The sequence below is a fragment of the Schistocerca nitens genome, chromosome 4 (assembly GCF_023898315.1).
Source record: "Schistocerca nitens isolate TAMUIC-IGC-003100 chromosome 4, iqSchNite1.1, whole genome shotgun sequence".
NCBI lineage: Eukaryota > Metazoa > Arthropoda > Insecta > Orthoptera > Acrididae > Schistocerca > Schistocerca nitens.
This window is the reverse complement of record NC_064617.1, coordinates 167,121,875-167,148,123: the sequence shown is the minus strand read 5'-3', so window position 1 is coordinate 167,148,123 and position 26,249 is coordinate 167,121,875. Positions and strand designations below refer to the sequence as shown.

The 26,249-nt window shown below is 44.9% G+C and overlaps 1 pseudogene; it reads left to right on the top strand.

Moving 5' to 3' along the window:
- The first annotated feature begins 20,037 nt into the window (after positions 1-20,037).
- LOC126253956 (5S ribosomal RNA) lies at positions 20,038-20,155 on the top strand (annotated as a pseudogene).
- The last annotated feature ends 6,094 nt before the right edge of the window (positions 20,156-26,249 follow it).

Genomic DNA, 26,249 nt, shown 5'->3' with positions numbered 1-26,249 from the left:
AGGGGTGGTTTTACGTACAATGATCGCCTGGGTTTTGGAGGGATCTTAGGATGTCTTTGCTTGCCGATATATATACGGGGTTCGCTGGTCCGGTAAGTAGGCATGAAGTTTGGGGATTGGCGGTAGCGTCGCGACAAGAGGTGGTCACGAGGTACGAGTGGCCGCAGCCACGAGCTACGCAAAGGGGGCGTTCCCAGAGCGAAGATACCGGAGCACTTCACTGGGGTCAGTGTCGAATGCCAACAGCAGGCCGACTTCCCATCGGTTGGTTGGAAAAATTTGTGTCGGACGACCGCTCATGGCCTAGCTGCCCTCTTCTACCTGGCTTTCATCGGCACCGCTCAGTAACCGTCACGACCCACCGCGGATCCATGGAACTGCTTGCTGATAAAGGGGAGTAACACTCTGTAATCCTCGTGGTGATTTGTGTCATTGTCTACCTGCCCCCCCCACCCAATTATTTGCTGGTTTGTACCCGACCCTCTGAGTTTTACTTGGTGGGCTCTTTGGTCGTGGATGTAGGTCGTAGTATTGTACTAAGACACTAGCTGTCGTTTGAAAATTTGTTCCACTATTATGTTACCTTTCCTTTCTGATTCATACCCGCTCATTAATTTTCTAATGAATTGGCTCCTGGTCGTAAATACAGCCGGAACAATTGTACTAAGGCACAGGTTGCCATTAAACAAAACAGGGGTATTGTAGTTGGATTGAGATGTTAACTGGTCCAATTCTTTGATTGTAATTGCGGCCGATTTAAGCTACCACCTAGCAAGTGTGGTGTCTGGCGGTGACACCACATTCCTCCCCCGCAAATCGGCGAACGGTCGTGAGATAAGGCTTCCGCCCGCCGTGGGGAGAACCCCATGTTGACGTATGAGGCGAGGCTGTGACACCCGCACCCGGCCATTCGGTCTGAGGGGAGCTAGGAAACGCCTGAAAACCTAGTCCAGGATGCACGTCAACATGTGGTGTATGCGCCCGTAATGAGACAGGAGGGGCCGAAGGGTCGACCTCCATTGCGTCGGTGGAGCCGACGCGCGATGACGACCTCTGGTCCGGAGCGGGCAAAAGTTCCATGGCGGAGGACATCTGGTCACTGGAAGCGACCGGCGGCGCGGGACCCAGTGAGGCGCCAGGCGGTTGCAGCGACGCGTCCACTGCGGGCGGCGCCGGCGGGAGAACAGGCGGCGGCGGCGGCGCGTCGCCATGAGGCAAAATGGAAGGCAGCGTCGGTAACACCTGGGGATGAGGCGAGCCAGTAGGTGGGTCCCCAGGGCGCAGACCGGACGGCACCGTCGCTGAAAGCAGACGGGGAGCGGCAGAGCCCGTGCGACGACAGAGGCGCAGCTGATTGAGATGCCGACGCACCTCACCAGAAGCCCCCAAAACCAAATACATCGCGCGGCCGAGGCAGCGAAGAATGCGCCCTGCGAGGCAACGCCGTGAACCTCGATAGTTGCGACAGAAGACAACGTCGCCAGGAGCAAAAGCAGGAGTCTGCCGCTGCACAGGAACCTGATGCAGCGGATGCAGCAAAGACATCAAGGTTCGATGAGGACGACCGTGGAGCAACTCAGACGGCGATCGACTATCGCGGGGCTGAGAGCGATACGAGGACAAAGAGAGCAATAACGCGTCCTCCCGAGAATGCGACGCTTTCAACTTCAACATCTGTGACTTGAAAGTCCGGACCAATCGTTCAGCGGCACCGTTAGACTGAGGCGAAAATGGCGCGGATGTCAGATGTTGAATACCATTGGCCGTGCAGAATGACTGAAATTCGGCGGACATGAATTGTGGGCCATTGTCTGAAACAATAGTCTGTGGAAGACCTTCTATGCAAAAGATAGCAGACAACGCTTGGATTGTGGCAGAAGACGGCGTGGAAGACATCCGGACAACAAAAGGAAAATTACTGAAAGAATCGACCACAACCAACCATCGAGCATTCCAGAATGGACCAGCAAAATCGATGTGCAAGCGTTGCCAAGGGGAAGTGGCTTGCGGCCACGCAAAGAATTTCCGCGGCGGTGCGGATTGTTGTTCGGCACACGCCATGTAAGAAGAGCACATATCCGTAATCGCAGCATCGATTCCGAACCAAGTACAGTGCTGACGAGCAAGTTGTTTCGTGTGCACTATACCCCAATGTCCTTGGTGAAAAAGCCGTAAGACAGAGGACTGTAACGAACGTGGGACCACTACTCTGGACTGATCATTATCAGAACGCAACAACAAAACACCACGTCGTACAAAAAGACTCTCCTTGTGAGCAAAAAATCGGCGAACCAACGGATCCTCGATCCGCGACTTTGACAAGGGCCATTGCGTAGCAACAAAACGCAAAACACGACGAAAAGCAATCGGAAACGATTCGACCACGTTATCGGTTTCCGCATCAATGAACATGCAAGCAAGTTCGGAAGAATCGAATGCTCTATCCTCAGCAACAGGCAAACGGGACAACGCATCAGCGTTTCCGTGCTTAGCAGTGGACCGATACAAGATATCGTAGCAGTACTGCGAGAGGAAAATTGACCAGCGAATGAATTTCTGCGCTGTACGTGGAGGAACAGGCTTGTTCGGATGAAAAGGCGATGTCAAAGGTTTGTGGTCCGTGATTATGGTAAAATGACGACCATACAAGAAATCATGGAACTTAGTAACACCAAAAACGAGAGCCAAAGCTTCTTTCTCTATCTGTGAATAATGCCTTTGCGCAGGTGAGAGCAAGTTGGACGCAAAGGCGATAGGGCGATCATGCGATCCATCTTTGTGGGCAAGCACAGCACCGATCCCGAAATCCGATGCATCTACCATCAACAAAAGGGGTTTCTGGGGATCGAATGGCGTAAGGCAAGTATTTGAAAGCAACGCCGATTTCAACTGTCGAAAGGCGCGTTCGCATTCCGGCGTCCAGACAAACGGAACACCTTTACGGCGTAAGCGATGAAGCGGAGCTGAAATGGAAGAGGCATTGCGCAGAAAGCGGTGATAATAATTTATTTTACCCAGCACACTCTGCAGCTGCTTCAAAGTCTGCGGCGAAGGCAATTCTTGTATGGCACGGAGGTGCTCTGGACTCGGATGTATGCCTTGGGCATTGATGACATGTCCCAAATAGGGTAAGTCACAAGCAAAAAACACACATTTGCCCTTCCGCAAGCGAAGACCATTTTGTCGCAATACCTGAAATAATGTTCGTAGATTTTCTAAATGTTCGGCTGCTGTCCTTCCGGAGATCACAATATCGTCCAGATAGTTCGCAGCAGTAGGGACCGACGCACAAACAGTTTGTAGATAGTGCTGAAACAATGCAGGGGCGGATGCACACCCGAATGGCAGTCTTTTGAAGCGATACAACCCAAGATGCGTGTTAACCACCAAGACGCGCTGGGATTCTTCGTCCACAGGTATTTGCAAGTACGCATCTGCTAGGTCCAACTTTGAAAAATATTTACCCGGGCACAGTTTGTCAAAAAGATCTTCCGGGCGGGGTAAAGGAAAAGTGGCAGTCACTAGGTGTGGATTCACTGTTGCTTTGAAGTCCACACAAAGTCTCAGTGTTCCGGAAGGTTTTGGCAAAATTACTAAGGGTGAGGCCCAGAGAGAAGCCTGCACATGTTCAATTACACCTTGTAATTCTAAATCGTCTAATGTTCTTGCGACCTCATCACGCAATGCGTGGGGAACATGGCGCGCTCTGAAAAATTTCGGTTGCGCGTTTGCTTTCAGTTCCAAAAGTGCTTCATAGTTGTTAGCGCAACCAAGGCCCGGTGCAAAAATGTCTGCAAATTCTTCACATAGACGAGAAACACTGTCTGAAGGCACAGTCTCGTTCACTGATAGGACCTGATTGACTATAGACATGTTAAACAACTGAAATAAATCTAACCCAAACAAGTTTACTGCAGTAGAAGAACGAAGAACGTAAAATGACACAAGTTTTGTTTGTTCCTTGTATGTAGCAAGAAGAGTGCACTGTCCTAACACAGGGATAGCTTGTCCGGAATAACTATTTAACTGAACACGTGCAGCACGCAACGGAGGTTTGCCCAGTTGTTTGTACGTGTCGTGATTGAGTAGTGAAACTGCAGCTCCGGTATCAAGCTGGAATGGGATCACTTTGCCTTCAAAGTCCAAGTCTACAAAAATTTTATTGTCCTGCTGACGACAAGAGCGACTTTCTCGTGCAATTTGAACTGATACAGGTACAGAAGCACTTGCGACTTTACGAGATTTCCGGCGACGTCGACGCACACGGTGTGTGGGACGAACACAGTCACTGTTTGAGATAGTGGCACTGGACGGGGTGGAATTAACTACATGAATGTCCATGGGCGAAGGTTCACGAGCCTGATTGTCCTTGGTTCTATTCCGGCGCGAAGCAAAGGGCCGGGAATGGTTGTGATTGTCTGATCTGAGCTTTTTCTGGCAAACACTTTGAACATGTCCTTTTGTATGACAGTAAATGCAAATAGCCTGGCGTGACAGGCAATTGTCACGCGAATGTCGAGTTACACACCGCGGGCATGATTTCACTGCATTTGCTGGCCTACGCGGCACACGTGTTTGAGAGCTAGGCCGCAGCTGCGCGGACGTGCGCGAGGGCAGTTTAGCGGCCCGTGCAGCGCGCCCGGCGGGCCGGTTAATGTGACACACGGCTGGCGAAGTTTCAAATGATTCCTGAGCAAAGTCAAGTGTGTCTTGCCTATCTAATATGTCTATCACTTGCTGAAGGGAGGGATTGACTAGTTTCAAAATCTGTTCCCGTATGCGAACATCAGAAACGTTCTGTGCTATTGCATCACGTACCATTGTATCTGAATAAGGGAGTCCACATTCACATTCAAAAGCACAATCCCTTGTAAGGCCTTGCAAAGTTGCAACCCACTCCCGATTAGTCTGACCGGCCGTACGTTTTGTACGAAAGAACGTATACCTTTTTGCAACGACATTTACTGTTTCTTTGAAATAGGCATCTAACGCTGACAAAATTTCTTCATAGGACAGAGTTGCTATGTCGCGTTGGGCAAACAATTTCACTATCACACGGTAGGTGGACACACCTACACACGAAAGCAAAAACGGCTGCCGCTCATTACCTTGAATTCTGTAGGCGGCGAGATGAAATCCAAATTGTCGTGACCATTCCGTCCAAGACTCCTCGTCCGCTTTATACGGACGAAACGGTGGTGCAACTGCGTGTTGTGGCTGCGGTAGCGATGAAGCGGCGGCGGCCGCATCGGTTTGCAGCGCACGTTGACCCTGGACGAGCTGTCCAAGGGCATCCAATAACGCCTGCGTCTACTGATTCTGCAAGCCTTAAAATTCGGACAGTACATCTGGCGAAGCCATGACACAAGGAAATGTAAGCAATTAAAAGAACAAGACCCTTTTTTACTCTCGTCGCCAAAATTGTAGTGTCGGCAGACTTGCCAACACTACGCACACTAATTGAAAGAGGCGGCCAAGATGCACGCGCTAACTCACGAAGGATGGAGTGAGGTCTGAAACAGGAGACTTAATGAATGCTATAAAGAAAAGTGCGTAGATTCTGGACTACTTAACTTTTAATCCTTCCTTGTATACATCGTTCTTGATGAGACATCTGGAGATTGTGGCGATACAAGTGAGACTCTTTAGATACATGCAATGTTACAAATGGCGCCTTGCTAGGTCGTAGCCATGGACTTAGCTGAAGGCTATTCTAACTGTCTATCGGCAAATGAGAGAAAGGCTTCGTCAGTGTAGTCGCTAGCAATGTCGTCGTACAACTGGGGCGAGTGCTAGTCAGTCTCTCGAGAGCTGCCGTGTGGTGGCGCTCGATCTGCGATCCTGACAGTGGCGACACGTGGGTCCGACATGTACTAATAGACCGCGGCCGATTTAAGCTACCACCTAGCAAGTGTGGTGTCTGGCGGTGACACCACAGCTATAATCTGAACAATCTGTTGTACTAAACCGTGCGTTGCTGTCTTTAATAGACCGTTCATTATTGCTGTATTTTTTGGTGGATGTTGTGGTTCCGCTGTGTGAGTTCTCTTGTAATATGTGTTCACGAGTACCGTTTTAAGGCGTTCCTTCAGAGCGGTCTTAATAACGGACAATCACTTTAACTTTGAAAATATTAATAGCCACCTTCCACCAGGGCTTTAGTCAAAATATGATCGTCAAAAGGGACGGGTTGGTATCCAGTCGCACCTTCCTTTCCGATTGATATTAAGAGGTTCGTTGCTTTGATGTAAACCTTATCATTGTCATATTGTTTCCTAATTTGTTTTATCTTTAAGCACGGTGCGCATGTTAACCCTGAACCTCTCGACATACAACTTTCAAATTAAAAGCTACGTCATCTGTTTTGAGTAATTGAATCACTCTTGTCATCAGTGTTTCTCAGTAGGGCATAGAATAAGAGAAACTGCGTCCAGCGTGGTAGTAAACACCGCTGTTTCACCCGATAACTGGTGGGCTGCAGGTCCGGTCGTCTTGTAATTATTTTAATATTGATTGGTGTCTTGATTTCTCTTGCAAAAGCTTATTCAGTTTATAAATTAGTTCACTTTGTAAAAAAATTATGGTTATATACTGTTAAATAAACAGGTTGTGTAAAAAGAAAGTTATATTGGTGGGTCCTTTCTTCCTCGTTTTCCTTAATTCTAGTAAGTGCCGTCTCACTATATATTGTTATTCAAGTAACAAAAAAAGGGTTCTCAAACTTGTTCCATTGTTTTACGTGGCGTGGAGCTTAGCAGGTTCAATATTCCATACAGTGGCAACATACTCCTATAACTCGTGGCGTGACAACTGCACGCTAATTCCACGACCTTGTCCCAGACCTGGCATCAAAATCTCTATGTCACGTCCAGTGAGTGGTCTCGCCAGTTACACTGGAGGCTGGAGAAGGTCTGTCCCGTCAGCTAATGTGGAGATGGCTATCTGGAAAGTTGAAAGAGTTATGGAACTCGGTCAGGAAATAATCGAACAGTGGCAAGACTTGAATAGCGACAGTCTTTAATTGCTTGTCTGAGCAGTAATTGGATAATCACTTGAATGAAAGTACACTACTCCTGGTAGCGAAATCTTAGGGAGGGAGGTACGCAGCTAAATACATGAGCAAAGAGAGCAACAGCGTATACTACAAGTTCAGGTCCCATGCTTGACCTCCACACACGTCCCTCCTGGACCGCTGTTTATACTGAACTCTTTCTTTGGAAGCCGCTGCCTCCACTTTTACGAGGGTTGAATGAAACGTAGTGCCTCCACCTTCGTTAATTCGTTTGGATGGGAATATTTTAATAAATCAAACGCAGAAATAATCCTTAGAATGTGATCTTTAATTAACAATATTCATTTTTCCACATAATCACCAGCCAACTGGATACATTTCTGCCAACGATAAACGTTTTCGGAAGCCGTCACGGAAGAAGTCGACGCTCTGTTTCCGCAACCACAGTCTCACAGTACTCTCAACGTCTTCATCAGAAGCATAATTATGTCCCCGCAGATCGTCTTTCATTATCGGTAACAGATGTAAGTCAGACGGTGCTAAATCTGGACTTTATGGAGGATGCCGTACGGTGGTGAGATTCAGTCTATGAAGTTATGCTATGGTGGCAAGTGGAGTGTGTAGTTTGACACTTTCATGCTGCAGGAAAACATTTCCATTTTCCTTTCGGACCCCTGTTAGCCGTCGTTTCAGAGTTCGCAGTGTTGTGATGTAAAGCTTTGTATTTATTGTTGTTCTACGATCGCCGGCCGCAGTGGCCGAGCGGTTCTAAGCGCTACAGTCTGGAACCGCAGGACCGCTACGGTCGCAGGTTCGAATCCTACCTCGGGCATGGATGTGTGTGATGTCCTTAGGTTAATTATTTTTAAGTAGTTCTAAGTTCTAGGGTACTGATGACCTCAGAAGTTAAGTCCCATACTGCTCAGAGCCATTTGAACCAATTTTTGTTTTTGTTCCACGATCAAGGAAATCAACATGGATAACACCATATGTGTCCCAGAACACTATGGCCATGATTTTACAGCTGAGGGCTGCGCCTTGAATTTCTTTTTATGGGGCGAGTCTTTCTGTCGTTATTCCATATACTGACGTTTGGTCTCCGGGTCAAAATGGTGTGCCCACGTTTACTTTTCTGTCACAACTGAACGGAGAAAGGCGTCACCTTCATTCTCGTAACGCGAGAGGAGGTCCTGGCAAATGTCTAGTCTGTTGGCTTTCATTTCAGGAGTCAGCATCCGGGGTACCCATAGCGCACAGATCTTCCGATAGCCAAGCAAAGCAATAATGTGACCCACACATTATTGTAAAACGCCGATTGTGCTTGCAGTTTCTCTCTGAGTGATACGACGATCGTGCTGATTCAGTCTGTCAAAATTTGCTTGTGAAACTCAGTGGTTGCTGTCACAGGACGCCCAACTCTTTGTTTGTCACGCAGGTCAGATGTTCCCGCCTCAGTATCTTTAAACGTGCTCGCCCAACGACGTACAGTACGCACATCAACACAATCACCATAAACTGCTTTCATTCTCTGACGAATCTCCTTTGGGGTGACACCTTCTTCTCTCAAGAATTCAACGACTGCACGTTGCTTCAATCGCATTGACCGACCGTCTGCGTAGGGTTCAATACTTTACGCTGTAACAACACACCCTTTCGATTCTAAGGCTTCCCGCCAACTGGAGCTGTAGAGAAGAGGCTGCTGCATACCAGTGCTGCCAACTGTTGAAGAGTTACGGAGGTGGAGGCATTACTTTTCAGTCAACCCCAGTTACTGTTCGGCACGCCACGCCACGCCTTCCAAGTTGGTTCTTCAGAAAACCACCTTGTGGGGCCTGCTGTGTGACCTTCTGTGGTCACCGCCAACACACTGTCACACCTTTCGGCCTTCCACGTGAGCTCACATGATACCTCATGAGTCCATGCTACATTTCCTACCGACGATCTTCCTGTGGCGTCTCCTTTATACTCCGAGTACTTTCTGTAAAACGTTTTCGTTATGGCTGCTGCTCTGTTGCTTTTCGGGTATTGCATTTTTTAAATATGTGACACCATAATGCAGTGCTACTAATAGGAGAAATTTCGTCAATGTACAAACCAGTATGATACTTAGCCTTTCTTTTTAAAGTGAAGAGGGAGAAAATCAATCCAGTTTACAAAATCTAATTAAATGGAATTTTATTGTTTCATTATTGAGTGATATCTGTAGTCGAACCTATAAGTTTGTCAGTCATATCAGTTTTCTCCCTCGTCAGGTAGTTCATGACTGAGCTATCATCCAGTTGAATGGCTGTGGTTGTTTGAGTTCCTGGTAACTATCTTCATCACTAGTTTTCAAACTCTTTTGTTACTGTTCTTTCGTTCTGCTCCTCCATGTACAATTTATGGTGCTAGTATTCTCTCCAAATATATTTTATCTTTGCACTCTCTTTGATTGGTGTATTGGCTCGCCACGGTGCTAATCTAGAGAGATGGTTTACGACCATTTTTTTGTTCCATTATATTCCAAATAGTTCTGATTGTAATAGTAGGTTAAAAAAGGTGTATCATAACAGTTATCACTAGTTCATTTCAATAAGAGAGGACATGAAAATTAAAATTTCTCTTTGTAAAGAGCCGGCCGTTGTGGCCGAGCGGTTCTAGGTGCTTCAGTCCGGAACCACGCGGCAGCTACGGTCGCAGGTTCGAATACTGCCTCGGGAATGGATGTATGTGATGTCCTTAGATTAGTTAGGTTTACGTAGTTCTAAGACTAGGGGACTAATGACCTCAGATGTTACGTCCCATAGTGCTTAGAGCCATCTGAACCATCTTTGTAAAGAAATGTGCAGAATGAGTAATTTTTAACTTGTAGTGGGATGATGGAGACTATATATTTTAACAAAAGTGCTGGGAGGTCTTCATTGGAAAACGATTGTGAAATTTCGAGCACGATCTTAGTAAGACTACATCGTACAGGTGTGCCACTAACAGTTATCTTCCTGTGAAGTTATTATAATTATATAAATGAAAATTCTACATAAATTTATAAATGATATTTAAATTTGTAGCTACCGCAACCTACTCTAATTCTGACTGAAAATGTATGTGGAAATCAGAAATGTGAATGCAGAAAATGTGCTCAGAAAAAACTTCACACTGGAGGCAGAAAATTTAACTTTCGGTTCCGTTCTGTACTTAGGAAACCTGTCTTTCCCCAGTTCTGTAGAAAAGAAAAGTTACGTATTTTAATACCCGAAACTAAGTAAACAAATTTCACAGTTGATATTCTGTGATCAATAATAACAAATTAACTTCAGGTATTCATTGTTCCCGTGGTTAAAATAGCAGCTGAAACAGAGCCATCTAAACTCTGAGTCGTGAGCACTGGCATTTGTATAGAAAACGAAGCATTTGTGCACGCTGTTTTATTAATAAATGTTTACATTCTTGTGCTCTAGAACAACAGAAAATCCGAAACAACTACTCTGATAGTTATGTATAGAAACCCTTTGATCTGCATCAGAACGTTTAGAGCTGTGTCTTCGGGGGCATCCACTTTCTGAATAGAGTCCAATACGTATAACAGTCTGTAGGATACCCTCGAATGTACTGTTAATATTGGCTCTATGCTGCTGGTGCGTATACCAGACTAAATGGTAGTACTACTGTTTACAGTCACTCGGCAAATCTGTATAAACTGTTTCAAGCAAAACAAATAATAACACGCGTGATCGCCAAATATTTTCTAACGTTTGTTACTGCCTTGAGATACGCTAGTGAGCCAAAGTACCGTAATCACCTGATTCAATGACGCCTGCTGGCATTGCGCGAATGTATGCAATTTTCTAAGAAAACCACATAGTTTGAACGTCTGTCTTCCGGTACTGCACATAATCTTAACAAGACTAAGATATCTTCTAGAGCTTAAGTTGGGCAATCTCTCGTGACCATTCCATATTCAATCATATTAAAGATTATCACAGATTTTTTTGTCCTGTAACGAAGTATCGATCTTTCAATCTGTAAAGAAGTAGCAAGCCTTTGGAGACTGAGAAGTTTTCCACCTCTTTAATAATTTGAAAAATGATTAGTGTGTTAAGAGGGCTAGTACACTGTTGTGAGAAAAGTCGCGGGAACCTTGTAATATCGTGTCGCCCCTCCTTTTCCCTGGCGTAGCAATTCGATGTGGCATGGTCTCAAAAATGTTGTAAGTCCCCAGTAGAAATATTGAGCCATGCTGCATCTACAATCGCACGTAATTGCGAAAGTGTTTCCGTTGCAGGATGTTGTGCACGAACTGACCTCTCAATTATGTCCCGTAAATACTCGATACGATTAGTGTCGGGCGATATGTGTGGCCAAGTCATTCGTGCGAATTGACCATGATGTTCTTCAAATCAATCGCGAACAATGATGGCCCAGTGACAAGTTTGGGAACATGAATTCTATGAATGGCTACAAATGGTGTCCAAGTAGCCGGACATCCAGAGGACCGAGTCCATTCCATATAAACACAGCCCAGACCACTATGGAGCCACCACCAGCTTGCACAGTGCCTTTTGACAACTTGGATCCAATGGCTTCCTGTGGTCTGCACCATTCTCGAACCCTACCATCACCTATTTCCAACAGAAATCGGCAGTCATCCGACCAGCCCACGATGTTACAGTGTTCTGAGGTCCAACCGATATCGTGACGAGCACAGGAGGGGTGCTGTTAGCACAGGCTTTCGAGTCGGTAAACTGCCACCATTAATGCCAAATTTCGCCGCGCTGTCGTAATGGATATATATTATATTACCTTCATGTGTCCCACATTGGTTTCTGTGAGCCGTCGGCCACTGCGTTGTCCGTGGTGAGAGGTAAGGCCTGAATTTTGCCGTTGAATGAAATTCTAGTTCTAACTGAAAGATTGTTACAACTTTCTCACAATATGATTTTAGAAGCACCTCGCGTGACATGAATCACAGGTTAGCCAAAATCTCACTAAGGAAAACAGATCACTGCTCTTAAACTAATCTTAACTAATAGTAAAGCTACAATAATTTAATGGCTTTTAAAATAGATTTTAAAAATTTGCCTGTTTAGAGGTGCCTGCTCATACATAATTTTTTGAAACACTATAGGAGTCAGCGGCAACATGAGTATTTAAAACTTTCTTGCATTGAGCCGAAACAAAATACTTAATGACCGTGGAGTCGTCTGCCCACACAATGTACCCCTGACAATACACCCTTGAACCTAATGCTCTCAAACATCGTCACTCTCTTACGCAAGATTAATCGGTTACATACTCTGATACCACATGCTGAGAAGTGTTTGCGTATTCAACTGTAAAACTCACTGTTTACTCATTTGCGTTCTCCTTTCTTTCGCTAACATGGAAATCCACAACCACCGCTCTTGCGGGTGGACGCAACCCAACTTCTGTCTCATGCATTTTGACTAGTCAGAGGCCAAGGAAAACAGGGCTACCACAGAAGGCCACGCTGCGATTAGCCATTTTCATGTAAATACCATGTCTCGAAATGAATAGGTACGCCTTAGCTCGCGACCGAGACGCAATAACAAACGAATATGTTGCCCAAAAATAGGGGTTAATACATTTGTGGCGTAAAGGCTCGTAGGATGCTAGCGACCATTCTAGCACATCTGTTTAGATCTGATGTTAAGCTGGTGAGATCTGTTGTTAGGCTGGCTAGGTCGGATAAAACGTCATATAGTGAGTGAAAAATGTCATTATTGATCACAAAGTACGCATGACGCGTTTCGGAATTATTTTCATCTTCATAAATCCAAATGGAAAAGTAGCACAAGGACAAGAGCGTTACAGTTACGTACGTCAAATAAGACGTATTGCGCAACATCAAGCCTTGCCCTCGATCAGTTTCTGAAAAACGATGCAAAATACTGAAGTTAGTTTGCGAATAACATGTTGCTTAAGCACCATATGTGTAGGCGTGCATGCCACTTAATTGTGCAATGAAAATGTCTGATCACATTAAATGATTGACTTCTGGGTACATCCATTACTTCCACGTTGAGCCTGTTTTTACAGCCAGAGGTAATGATACGAGGAGTTATTTTTCTGAAACGAGGTTGGTTTTATTCAGGATTCTAACACACCATATTATTCCCCACTGTTCTAGAAGAAAACTCAGTTTCAACACAACCGTCAATCAACGCGACCGCCTTACGCCACCTTACTGGGAGGGCCACAGTAGTCATTGACGTCGGAGCAAACTTCTCGCTGCATCAATACCCTCCCCGTCATCCACGTACGAGGTCTGCTCAAAAAATTGTGGAACTTTGTCCACAACATTTTTCTGCGCTTACCTTTTACTTATCGTGCATGGTCTCGTTCGATAAAATCCCCTCCACAATTGATACACCGCTCCCTTCGCCGTTTCCACATCGGGAAGCAGTCTTGGTACGCCTCTCGCACCGTCTACAGATTTTCTTTTATGTCGTCTACTTTTGCAAATCTTCGTCCTTTCAACGGGTTCTGAACTTCGGAAGAAAGAAAACGACTTCAGGGGCCTGGTCTGGAGTGTACGGAGGATGAGCCAGCACAGTGACTTCGTTTTCTGTACAATAGTCACGCACCAACAGGAATGAATGTGAGGGTACGTTGCTGCGATACAAGAGCCATGAATTGTCTCGCCACATTTCAGGTCTCGCAATCCGCAACAAATCTAGATAGTACCACTGATTAATAGTTTCTCCCTGTGGCATGAATTCATGATGAACTACCCTTCAAAGGCTTCGTGAACGAGGGTCACCTTTAACTTCCGTCCGGCCATTTTTAAACCGTGTGAACCATTCGTAACAACGAGAATGGCTTACGCGCTCATCACCTTAGGCCTCCTGCATCATTTGGTGTGTCTCTGTTAAGGTTTCACTCAAAAGTTAATGCAAACCCGTTGCTCCCCTAACTCTGCCTCTTCAAATCTGCAGACTGTGCAACATAACGTACTGCTAAATACAGCACTGAACAATAACTGACATACGTACAACAATGAAACTTGCAGCAGTTACACATTAAACAAAGAAGTATGCAGGGATGTCTACCGCATTGCGCTGGCATGAAATTATGAATGTTCAGGAATATTTTGGACAGACCTCGTATTGATTCCAGTGGATTGCATCCTTCATTGAGCCAAACAGACGGAATTCGGAAGGTATGAAATCCTGGTTGTATGGTGGATGAGTAACAACAGTTCAATGAAGTTTTGCGATCTCCTCTGGGGTGCGCAGACTTTTGCGAGGTCTCGCTTGTTACGGAGAAGGACAGGTTAGTTTGCATTTTTGGTACGACGAAAATGCTGTGGTCGTTTCCTCAGTTTCCGGAGAGTAGCACAATAGACTCCAGAGTTGATCGTTGTAGCAGGCGGAACACATCAAACAGAATTACCACTTCAGCGTCCCAGAAAACTGTCGCCGTGACGTTACAGGCTGAGGGTGCGGCTTTGAACTTTTCATCGGAGAAGAGGATGTGTGGCGACACTCCTCGGATTGCCGTTTTGTCTCTGATTCGAAGTGATGAACCCATTATCTCCGCCCATGACGATATTGGACAAAAATTTATCACAATCACCCTCGTAACACGTAAGCAATTCCGCACAGATTGTCCTTAATTGCACTTTATGGTCTTCCGTTAGGGCCGACCATAGTGGCCGAGCGGTTCTAGGCGCTACTGTCTGGAACCGCGCAACCGCTATTGTCGCAGGTTTGAATCCTGCCTCGGGCAGGTTTAAGTAGTTCTAAGTTCTAGGGGACTTATGACCTCAGCAGTTGAGTTCCGTAGTGCTCAGAGCCATTTCAACCATTTTTCTTCCGTTAGGCGGCTAGGAACCCAGCGGACACACATCTTTGAGTACCCCAAGTGGTGAACGAGTGTGTCAGCACTACCAACGGAAACATCCAGTTGAGCAGCAACGGGTTTCATCGTGATGTGTCGATCACTCCGAACGAAAGTGCCCTCAGGTTGCAACACCGCAGGAGTCACAGTTGTGGGCGGTAGGCTGGTACGCGGGAGAGTGAATAAGTTTTTCTCGGCCTTGTGGTGTTGACAGACACCTCGACCAACGACTCACCATGCTTTTTCTCACTGCCAGTCTCCGTAAACAAATTTGCAAGCGTCTAAGAATATCTGCGATACTCTGATTTTCCGCCGGAAGCACTCAAAGATAGCTCTCTGCTTGGAATGCACTTCCGTTACAAACGCGATTTTGAAGACTACATATTGGGCCGCCATCTACAGGAATTTCATGAAACTATAGCACCTAAAGCGGGTTTATTCCACGTTCTCTCACAACAAATTCGCCCTTTCTTCAGTAGTACTTGCCCTAGAAAGAAAAGGAGTTACCTTACTTACTGAACGCCCCTCGTAATTTAGCCGTTAGTTTGAGGATGACCCTAGTTTCAGGAGGACCCAGCAGAAATTGGATACATTCTATTAACAGCATAAATTTTTTTCCGTAGAAACGTAGTGAGGGCCATAGTCATTTTATTTATACCTGAGTCGTGCTGCGGTTCGCGTTGGTGCTGTTTGTACATTTCCATCACCTGTTAGCAGCCAGACCGTATCGTTTAGTTGACATGTTTGCGTTTGATTATCCTCTTCTCTGTTGACTGGTGGCACTTGGTTTCCCAAGCGTTACCTGTCCGCTAGTGGCAGCAGCGGCGGTTATTGATATATAGTAACTGTGGCGCTATCGTAGCGGCGTTGTCATGGTTCTTCCAGGTCGTGTCTGTGAGCAGTTCGGTTTGGGGACTCAGGAGGAGTCAAGCCCGCGCGCTGCGGGAACACGCTGGGACTGCTGGCAGCGCACACTGACTGCCGGATCAAAGGCCTGTGGTCACGAGGGTGCACGACTTCGTCGTAAACCGGTTCCTGCATCCTTTAAGTTGAGTGCATTTGGATTTAAGTAGAGAAACCTCCACCATTGTGAGATCTTGCGATTCTCCAGTGACTTGGGTTCGTGTTGCTGCTCGTAGTGTTGCCGAGGCAAAGACCAGCGAGTGGAGATCTTGGGGAAGAAGGATCTGATTACCTTTCCTGGACTTCTAACTACTATTTATTGCGTAGAGTTTCTCACTATTTGTTCACCCAGCGACATTTTTCCTGCTTCGTGGCCGCTAACGCCCCAGTTACCCTACCTGTGGGTTAGTGAATGTAATGGCAGTGTACGTTTCGTCGCCTTCCCGCTGCTGTCCGGTTAGGCATGTAGTTTTGACAGCTTTCTTGATTGTAGGTTGGTTGGCAATTCTTCAGCTCTGGTGGTAGTGAGCTCTAAGCACAGTATTCTGAGGGCGGAGTCCAGACCTTCGGTACCTCCTATGGCGTAATTTTACGCCTTTGCATGTGGTTTATTGGACATCAGGTAGCCTCAGCATGACTATCATTAGTCATTCGTTAGTCTGCCACTAGTCCGAGCTACCATCTTGTGAAGTGAATGCAATTCTTTGCTGCGTATCTCATCGCTAGCGAAAGTGTATTTTGCCGGACCTACTCAGAGGTCGAATCCTAGTGCACCATCTGTGACTGGCCCTTGTGTTTTATTGTTGTATTTTCTGTTTTATAGTAAGTTTCTAAAATTTTTGATATAATTGCCATTCTTGGCATTGCATCTGGTTTAAATGGTTATGCTACCAAGTTCAGCATCATTTTGTCCTACATGTTTGGTGATCAGTTGCTTGTCCTTTTAAATGAAACTTTGCTGTTGCATTACTGTTTTACAGTGTGTTTGTTAATTTTGTTTTCAATTGCCTTTCTTGGCGTTAAAGGCCTTCAGCCGTGACTGTGATTAAGTGCCTTAAAATTCTATTTGGGATCACATTGGCTTGTTTTTGAAACATTACTTGCTGTGCCTGTATTTTGTGCTCATTTGGTATATTGTCACACACTGCAAGCACTATTAATTACACAGTTGTTTATTCTTTCATTAATAACGTGTGATCTCTTTATTTATTGCCGAGTCTGCAATGACCGTTTAAAAAAATTGTATAATTGCAAAAGGGAACCAATGGTAACTGATTACGGCAGCATCCATAATCGTAACCGAATCCTGAATTCCTTAACTACCACGTTTCAATACCTTCTTTAACTAGACCATATATTTGATTAGCAGCTAAAATAAAAGCAGTATTGCCCTCTTTTCAGTCAGATTGCAGAAAGTTCTTTCGAGAGGGAAGACCTTGTTTGCGAAACCTGGGAGACTGTAACCTGTGGCCACCTTTTTCTCAATAAGAGGCTGATTTTCCACCTCACTGGGGATATTCCTATTTTCCAATAGTTTGCAGAATTACCGCATTGAATACAGCCTTATTTTAGTATCCGACAGTGACTGCGATTCCTCACACAGTCCTAGTATGGATATGGAGGTCAGGTCAGAGATATTCAGGCTACATCATGCCGCAACTCGACCGCACGAGAGGGGCCGCAGCATTCGCAATATTGAAAGATGGGGTCTACTTACGTGAGAGTGCTTGTAAATACCGGTGCCCGGCACTCCCCAGATAGCCTCGCTTCTTCCTTGAAGCCTTCGAAAGGCGCCTTCGATTAGCAGAATATTTGACCTCGCATGAATTACAATTTGATTTGGACTGTTCGCTGAACTGTTTGTGTACGCTTGCGACTACTATTTGTTACGCTATGGATTTCGTTTTGCGTAGCTGTTCACTTCGTGGACTCCAGCTTTCATAGACGAAAGGAACCACCTGTTTGTTCTACTGGTTTCTGGGTCACCGCCAGTGCAGGCCATTATCAACTGTATTCTATAAGGTGTGCTCAAATGAAAAAGCGAAGTGTTGGGTGAGTACGTTGGGGATATCTTTGAGCGTGTAAGTCTCTAGCTCTCACTGAATTTCGTTGGCATTCTTCGTGAATCAGAAGCATATCGACTTGTTCTTCGAAGGAATACATCATTCACATTCACTTGATCTGACGATACTAATCTTACCGTTCCTATTAGTGTTGTATTGCGAATGGCGTTTACATGTCAATGGCACGTTAGATGGATACGCCGTATTCGGCCAATATTTACTATTTGCACGATATACGACAGAGAATTGTCAGAGCATGTGCTTCGACAAGTCCCGATGTGATAAGCAGTACCACTCAATCCATGATAATAAGGTTGCAGCACTGCACTGATACCAATGGTCATCACTTCGAACGCCTTTTGTAAATGGACGTTTATGCCACCTTTTTGACCTTCGCTGACCTTCAAAGACTTTACTGATACAGATCAATGGATTCGTCTCAATAGCCGCTATCAGAAAATACAACAAACTATAGCATCCCATTAAAAAAAGTTAACCTTCATATCGCTGAAGCGAACCAACCTAGCAACAAAATTCCAACGTCATATTATGGCCACCGTTGTCCCATGCAACTTTTGCCCCACAAACTTTTTAGCTCATATCATACTTCCGGAGTTATTCTTGGTGGCAATAGTTAGTTTATCAACCTGTATAACTGTATAATATTTACAGTTCATGTGGAACAGTACAAATAAACATAATTGCTTTTGACTCCGATTCACCGACCATAGACCCATAGCATGGGAGTGAATGGCTTTAGTGTAGAAACTCCTAGGTTGCTGACGGATCCAGTTTTCCACGGTGTGGACACATCGTTGTCACAGTGACTCTCTGGCCTTCCAAATATTAATTTAAGGGCCCAAGATAAGCGAGTCAGCCGGCCTCAGTGGCCAAGTTGTTCTAGGCGCTACAGTCTGGAACCGCGCGACCGCTACTGTCGCAGGGTATGGATGTGTGTGATGTCCTTAGGTTAGTTAGGTTTAAGTAGTTCTAAGTTCTAGGGAACTGATGACCACAGACGTTAAGTCACATAGTGCTCAGAGCCACTTGAACCATAAGCGAGTCACATGGGGAGTTATCAGGGACGTTCCAGCATCTTCCAGCGAAATTTTTTAAGGAGCTCGAGGGTATTCTTGGCCACATGTACCTGGTGCTATTCTGGTGAAGTTCTGTCACTTTCGGAGATCCCACTTTACTTGTTATTGATGTCCTGTTTGAGCCTCAGCCACGTGTAGCAATAATGCTTACTGTTACCTGTTGCACCACTTGGTACCCAGTGGATGGGTGGAGGTCATTCTTCGTCAAAAAAGAAACCCACTGTTCACAGAATTCGCCGTATTGAAGCTTCCTGTAGATTATGTAATACGTAATTCCCTTCCTTCGTAACTGGTAAGTTACAAGTCACAAGGGACCTTTATTCTATCTGAAAATATCTGTGTTTTATTAAGTGTTTTGGGGGAACGTACACATGTAATGGCTGTACTACACTGTATTTTCATTTGTGTGAAACAGGTCAGGTGAGTCAGCATCGTACATGGGAGGCCTGCTCGCTTCGGAACACGTACTCTTCCATTAAGCTTATCAAGGGCGACGAAATTTGTAGAATTCTTTGGATGCCTGTGACCGTATTTGTCGGCAGGAGACAGCGTACCCATGTGGTCAGGAAGTTCCGTTAAGTCCAGGAAGTTTTCGCACGTGTGACGACTCTGCTCTCCCTGCAGGGTACTGAAGTTCGCGACTCTGCCATCTTGTGCTTCCACAGGTGAAAACTTTTCGTATTCTGGGAACTTCAGCAGCTCCACACTTTTATTTTTGGTGCACTCAGTGAGCGGCGATATAGCAGTTGGTGTGTCAACCTTTAGACAACTAAGAGGAATTCAAGAATTTTAGTAGTTTGTCCCCTGCGAAAGAGAAAACCTGAGTTGTCTGAATAGTAACTGGGATAGACTCTTCACTCTAGGACGTGGTGTTTTGGAGTGATAGAGTGTGGTTGTAGAGATGGCGGAGAGCAGCGCGTGGGTCCGAGAGGTCCAAATTTGGATGGCCGAGACGCTGCTCTGTTACTGTTTGAGTAAGCGTCGCAGTTTCACAGCAGCGCTGTCCTACTGCTGAGCAACTCACAAGCTGCCAACCACTGTTTCATTTGTTTTAATTCAGCTATGGATTTTGTAAACAACAATTTCTTTTAATTAAATTTTTGAGCTGCTCATACCTACTGGACGCAACGGCCTTGCCGCAGTGGATACACCGGTTCTCGTCAGATCACCGAAGTTAAGCGCTGTCGGGCGTGGCCGGCACTTGGATGGGTTACCATTCGGGATGCCATGCGCTGTTGCCATTTTTCGGGGTTCACTCATCCTCGTGATGCCAATTGAGGAGGTACTCGACCGAATAGTAGCGGCTCTGGTCAAAGAAAACCATCATAACGACCGGGAGAGCGGTGTGCTGGCCACACGCCTCTCCTGTCCGCATCCTCAGCTGAGAATGGCATGGCGGTCGGATGGTCCCGATGTGCCACTTGTCGCCTGAAGACGGAGTGCTTCAAACTTACTGGAACGCCATTTGAACCCGATAGCAATCGTCTTTGTTATTAGTTGTTACTGCTCATATATAAATGGGGTATTATCCATAATAATTTGTGTGTTATTCAAATAACTACACTCAATTTTCTAGTTTGATAAATAGATCTTCTTTGTGAGGAGTCTTTGTAAATAATTAGTTTAATGGTGTTTCACACTCGTGTTTATGACTCTTTGTGCATTTCGTGGATGGTTAAGTTTTCATAATTTGTATTTACAAGCTATCATTTTCTTATTATACTATTCATACTATTGTTTTATGAGTATCATTGACCTCAGATTATACTGTACACTCTACATGAACGAAATAAGTTAGATTAATTAAAAGTGGTCCATTCAACGTATTTCACTCAACTACATTATTGTGAATAGGTGTCCCTTCATTATTCAAAATTTTATTAATATGTTCAGCCATATTTGTTTATTTTAATCTTTGCTTTCAAAGTGCGAGCGATCACTGGCAGTATACGTACCCAGACTGAGATCAATTTGAGGGCTTTTCAGTGGAAATATTTGATTGTTATATAGAGAATGAACAGATACTTCATTAATTTTATTTTATTTTTTTCAAAGGCGTGAAATCGCTGGCAGAGTTTCCCTGTTATTGCTGAGTTCGTGGAGAGAGTATCATTGCAAAATAAAGAAAACTATAAAAAGAACAGATGAAGTAATGAAAGTAACATTTCAGATTATCGATGGTTCAACAGCAATGTTACGTGTGCTGATCCGGCCATTCGTCCGTATGGGCTCCTCAACAACCGAAATCGTGGCACTGGTAGTGATAACGTGTGCCTGCCCGGGGCTTAGCATGTCCTCGATGTTTACACGTCCATCTCTTAACGCTGATGCCACCGGAATATTGTGCACCGCGCGAAACACAGGCCTACCAACTTGTCTTCCAGGTGAAGAATGTCGGTAACTGGTCTTCGTACTGATCGGAAGGAATCCGTCATGCAACTAACAACAGAAACAACTCTCCAGAAAAGAAAAAATAGCTGCGAAGACTAACTCTGCTTACGCAACTGTGAATATTATGACGCCATCTCTGGGCAAAAACATGCACCCACTGAGACGACAAAAATTGGTTCAAATGACTCCGAGCACTTTGGGACTTAACATCTGAGGCCATCAGCCCCCTAGAACTTAGAACTACTTAAACCTAACTAACCTAAGGACATCACACACATCCATGCCCGAGGCAGAATTCGAACCTGCGCCGTAGCGGTCGCACGGTTCCGGACTGAAGTGTAGTACCGCCCGGCCACTCCAGCCGACTGAGACGACATATCGTGCTGTTACAGAGAAGGTTTCCTTTTCAATTAGCCATACACCATACTAATGCGGAGTAGAATAGAAAACTCACAATGAATGTTTACAGCTTAAAGCGCACGCCCATAATATGCGAAACGGGTGGTAGCCTCCTGCTATCCATGACGTACCGCAGAGAACAGCTGTGAAATGGTTATAAGCCGGGGAACGTCAGCATAATTCGCGGGTGACACTGAAGCTCTATTTAAGCAATCGGGCGGGTCACTGCGCTGCTCCACGGAAACAAGTGCTTGCTACTGGAGCTCGTATCAAACTGCCAAGCGTCCACTTTCGACAGAAGCCGCAAATGTAAGGCGGGCAGATTTGCTCCTTATTTATTAAGGAACAAGTCCCGATTTGTAAATGTTATGAAGAGCGTTCCAAATTTTCGGCTTTGTTGACTTTGAGAGACAAAGTTATTCTACACTGTGGGTTAGAGGGCCTCATTTCGCTTAACTGTGACTCGTCGCGACAGGTACTGTCCAGATTCTGTTATCTGCCATACTGACGATCTATGGCGTTACATGTCGATGTATATATTAGCTATTTTCGAAATTCCCAAAACGAAATGTCCATGGCATGCAGAAACCTCACATTTGTGCTATCAGTAACTGGTTGAGATGAACATTTACTCACCAACATCAGCAGTTCCTGTCTTATTAGGAACCGACTGTGACTGAAATTGGTCTATATACCCCGTCAGTTGTGATACCACTAATATTACGCTGCGTTAAATCACTGCAAGAGGATAGCCGTAATTTTATCCATTACTTTATTTTACTGTAAATTTCGGTGCCTCACTGGTACCATCTTCAGTCTCCGCATAAATCGAAAAAGGCAAGAATACAATAGACAACAAATTTGATAACCACCATCAGTTACATTTTCTAAAATAAATTAACCTTATATGTATTTATTATTGTGAAAAAGAACTGGTCAGTCATTGTAAGCTGTAGTAGCATAGCATTTCAATAATTTTCGTATCACGTTATATTGTGATAGCTACTGTAAGGACTGGCTGAATTTCATGGTTCACTTCCTCTAGGCTTCTAAACCAGCATATTGAGCCTAAGAATTTACTTAGTTCACCACTTCAGGTTTTTTATTTTTTATGTCTTATACTTTAGTCATACTTTTAAAATTTGGTTATCTGGTCGATATGAAGTACATTTAATAGCAACGTGCATCACAATTACATACTATAAAAAAATTACTTTTTCGATCTTAGGCTCTTACTTTGAGCTGAATACACGGTTCATTTATCGTTGTCTAGTCTCTCGAACGGTTACCGCATTCCTTCACAATTCGGTTACACTGCTAGGGTTAGTTTGCCTTATTCCTTAATCACCTTTATACATTCATTAACTAGGTTTTTTATTTTACGATATTGATATATTGGGACAGATTCTCTGTCTTTGGGACGTTTCGTAACAGTGCGATCACTGTATGTGTTACCATTATTTGTACGAAGTGGCTCGGCGTATTTTTCAGTGATAACTTTTACTCTATTTCGTAATGTTATGTTATCCTTGTATGTTAAGCGGTGTTAATGATACAGTTAATGGGTGCAGCACAATGCTTTGACCACTCTTTGTATGCCATGCATTGTAGTGTTCCCTCTTAATGTTTTTGATATCGTTTCTTAAACTTTCTACTGATATGCATGTATGGTTAATTTATTTTAAATAATAACAGATGATTTTCCTTAGCAGGTTTGTTGTTTATTCTGTGCTTGATTTTGTCGTTTTGTTCAGGGGTCTGAGGATGGTGCTTGTGAGGCACAGAAGCTGGTACTCAAGTAAAATAATTAATAAAATTACTGTGTCGGTATTTATTTTCTTCATGACTTCTTTCACTATCTAGACGTTGGGGTGTGTTAACAAGATAACTCCCTTCTGCCGTACCGTCCCCTCTCTATGCCGGCGAGTCCTACAGAGCTGGTCCCAGACATCCGGTTGGTACCTACACGGCTCCTCATTGGCAGTGGATGGTCATGCGGTACGAGATCCTCCCACGTACCGCGTTACATAGCGAACAGTGCGCTATTTTAAAGGGCAGATAAAGTATTTGTCTATTTATCTTAACAGCGGATGCAATCAAATCGCTTTAGTGCCTCTTGTTTAACTTAAACTTCCGATCATGTTATTTTAGTATATTTCGATACGAAGTTAACATAACGCGGTGCCAAACAATAAGATGTTGATCATAGAGTGAGTGCATTTGCCACAACTGAAGTACGTTTAGTGCGTTTGCACCGAGTTCATCGTAGATAATTGAATTTATTCCATGTTTCAGGTAACAGCAGCTGACTGCGTGGGATGAAATTTGCTGCTATTGTTGCAGCTACGGTCCGCCCACCAGCCAAGGTTGACAGATGACCTCGGCGAGAAAATTAACCTGCGGCAGTCGTTTGCCTGCGGCAGACACTTCAGAAACACTACATAGTGGACAAAGGAAAGACCAATTAACCTGACGTGCAGTAAACGACCCGGAAATATGAGTAGCCAGCACAAAAGAGGCAGAGACCCCGCACGCGCGCGCGCGAGCGAGAGAGAGAGAGAGAGAGAATGCACCGGGGCGCTTTTGGTTTGTAGACAACACACGCACACGTGCAGGATAAGTTGGGCACCAACGTCGTTGCCAAGGTATGTACATGCTAGATGAGCAACGATTCCTGTATCATTTTCGTGAAATACGTGCGATAAAATATCTGCCTTCTCCTGGTTTTCTCAGAGATCAACTGAAGTACCACGTGTTCTTGAGAGACAACAGGGTTGCCTATGGTACTAAATGCACTCCAATGGCACCGTAGACAATATACGATCACGACATTACGCTGCGCAATCCGACCGGACAGGTTGGCGTATTACTTTGCGGAGAGAAATAGCCTGGTGCAAGCCTTTTAATTCGACGGCACTTCGGCGTCTTGTGTGTTGCCAATCTGCCCCAGTTATCCAACGTGGAATCCGATGCACGTGTTTCTCGTGATAACTCCTCACATTGTTGAGAGGTGAAGGAGAAGCTACAAATATCTTTGGTCCGATCGCGATTCGATCGCGCTACCCTGCGGTTCACAGGCGCGCGTTTGACTACTAGGCCAACAGCCTCAACGGTGGATCACATGGCTTATCTGTTTCAACCGTGAACGATTTATGAGTGGTAATTGAAAGAAATTGGAGAGATGAGTTTTGCCAGTTGGTAGTTTCAGAAGCCTTTTTCCAGAGAGCTGTAGGAACACCCACTATTCGTTCCTGAAACAGGTTCAAATGGTTCAAATGGCTCTGAGTACTATGGGACTCAACTGCTGTGGTCATCAGTCCCCTAGAACTTAGAACTACTTAAACCTCACTAACCTAAGGACATCACACACATCCATGCCCGAGGCAGGATTCGACCTGCGACCGCAGCAGTCGCACGGTTCCGGACTGCGCGCCTAGAACCGCGAGACCACCGCGGCCGGCCCTGAAACAGGTATCCTGATGCTTTGTAGTGTGTACCAGAAAACTAATGAAATGACGGGTGGTTATTCCATGCGGAACAATGCAAGACGACATACCGACAATGCGCTATCACGTTATTATGCAGACTGTTATTTGTGATGAGAACTACCTATTCTAAATAATGTAGTTTATTGTCCCACAGCCAAATGCTACCCGAGACACAGGACGAAAGCAACAATCTGTTGCTGTGGAAAGCCACAACCTATGCTGATAGTGTAACAGGCTAGCGAACACTGAAGTGCTTCGCAATTGCTAAAATCTTTGGAAACAGGATTTAAGTCCTAACTCATTCTCCCCATATCTCTGTCGATCTCCTCTGCTACCCCCTCGTTTTCAATTTCCTTCTCCGCCCTCTCTCTCTGTCCATCTCTTCTTCTCCTCTCTCGCTGACCCTGAGCCTCATTTATTATTATTGTCATCGAATCCCTGATAGGAAAATGAAGTCGCATAACATGATGGGTTCATTGATTAACATCATTCGTATACGAGGTAATAGGCCTCTGTCGGTGCTGAATCTGTGAGGGCTTCATTGACACCATTTCGCATGTTTTTAATCCACGAACGGGTGGCATGACAAAGACCCAGACTATTCAGATTCTGTAAAGGAAATGTAGTCATAAGGCAATTAGCCGTAGACACAAATTTCTCTTTTCTGTTAAAACCGACAACCAGGAAAAAAGCAAATCAGGTGCATACAAGTGATGTTTGAAATTATATATAAGGTGAAAGAATAAATAGGTAGGGACAACTTGTCTAATGTTTTAAATGCCCTGCCAACTCATAGGTAAATGACACTACGGCAGAGAATACGAAACGACATATTTTCACAAAGCGCTATAGTACAGCAGCTTCTTTCTCGCATTTGGTTTTAAAAGAAAATCTGTACATTATAATTTTTAAAAAATCGTGTCTGATCATGTCCCACAGTTTATAAGTGGGACAGAGTGCGGTTAATGAACTGCGGCGTTTTTGGTCCTTGTGTCAAGTAAGAATCTGAAGCAATGCGGTCAAGAGTAATCGATGTATTTGCAAGCATCGTTTGACC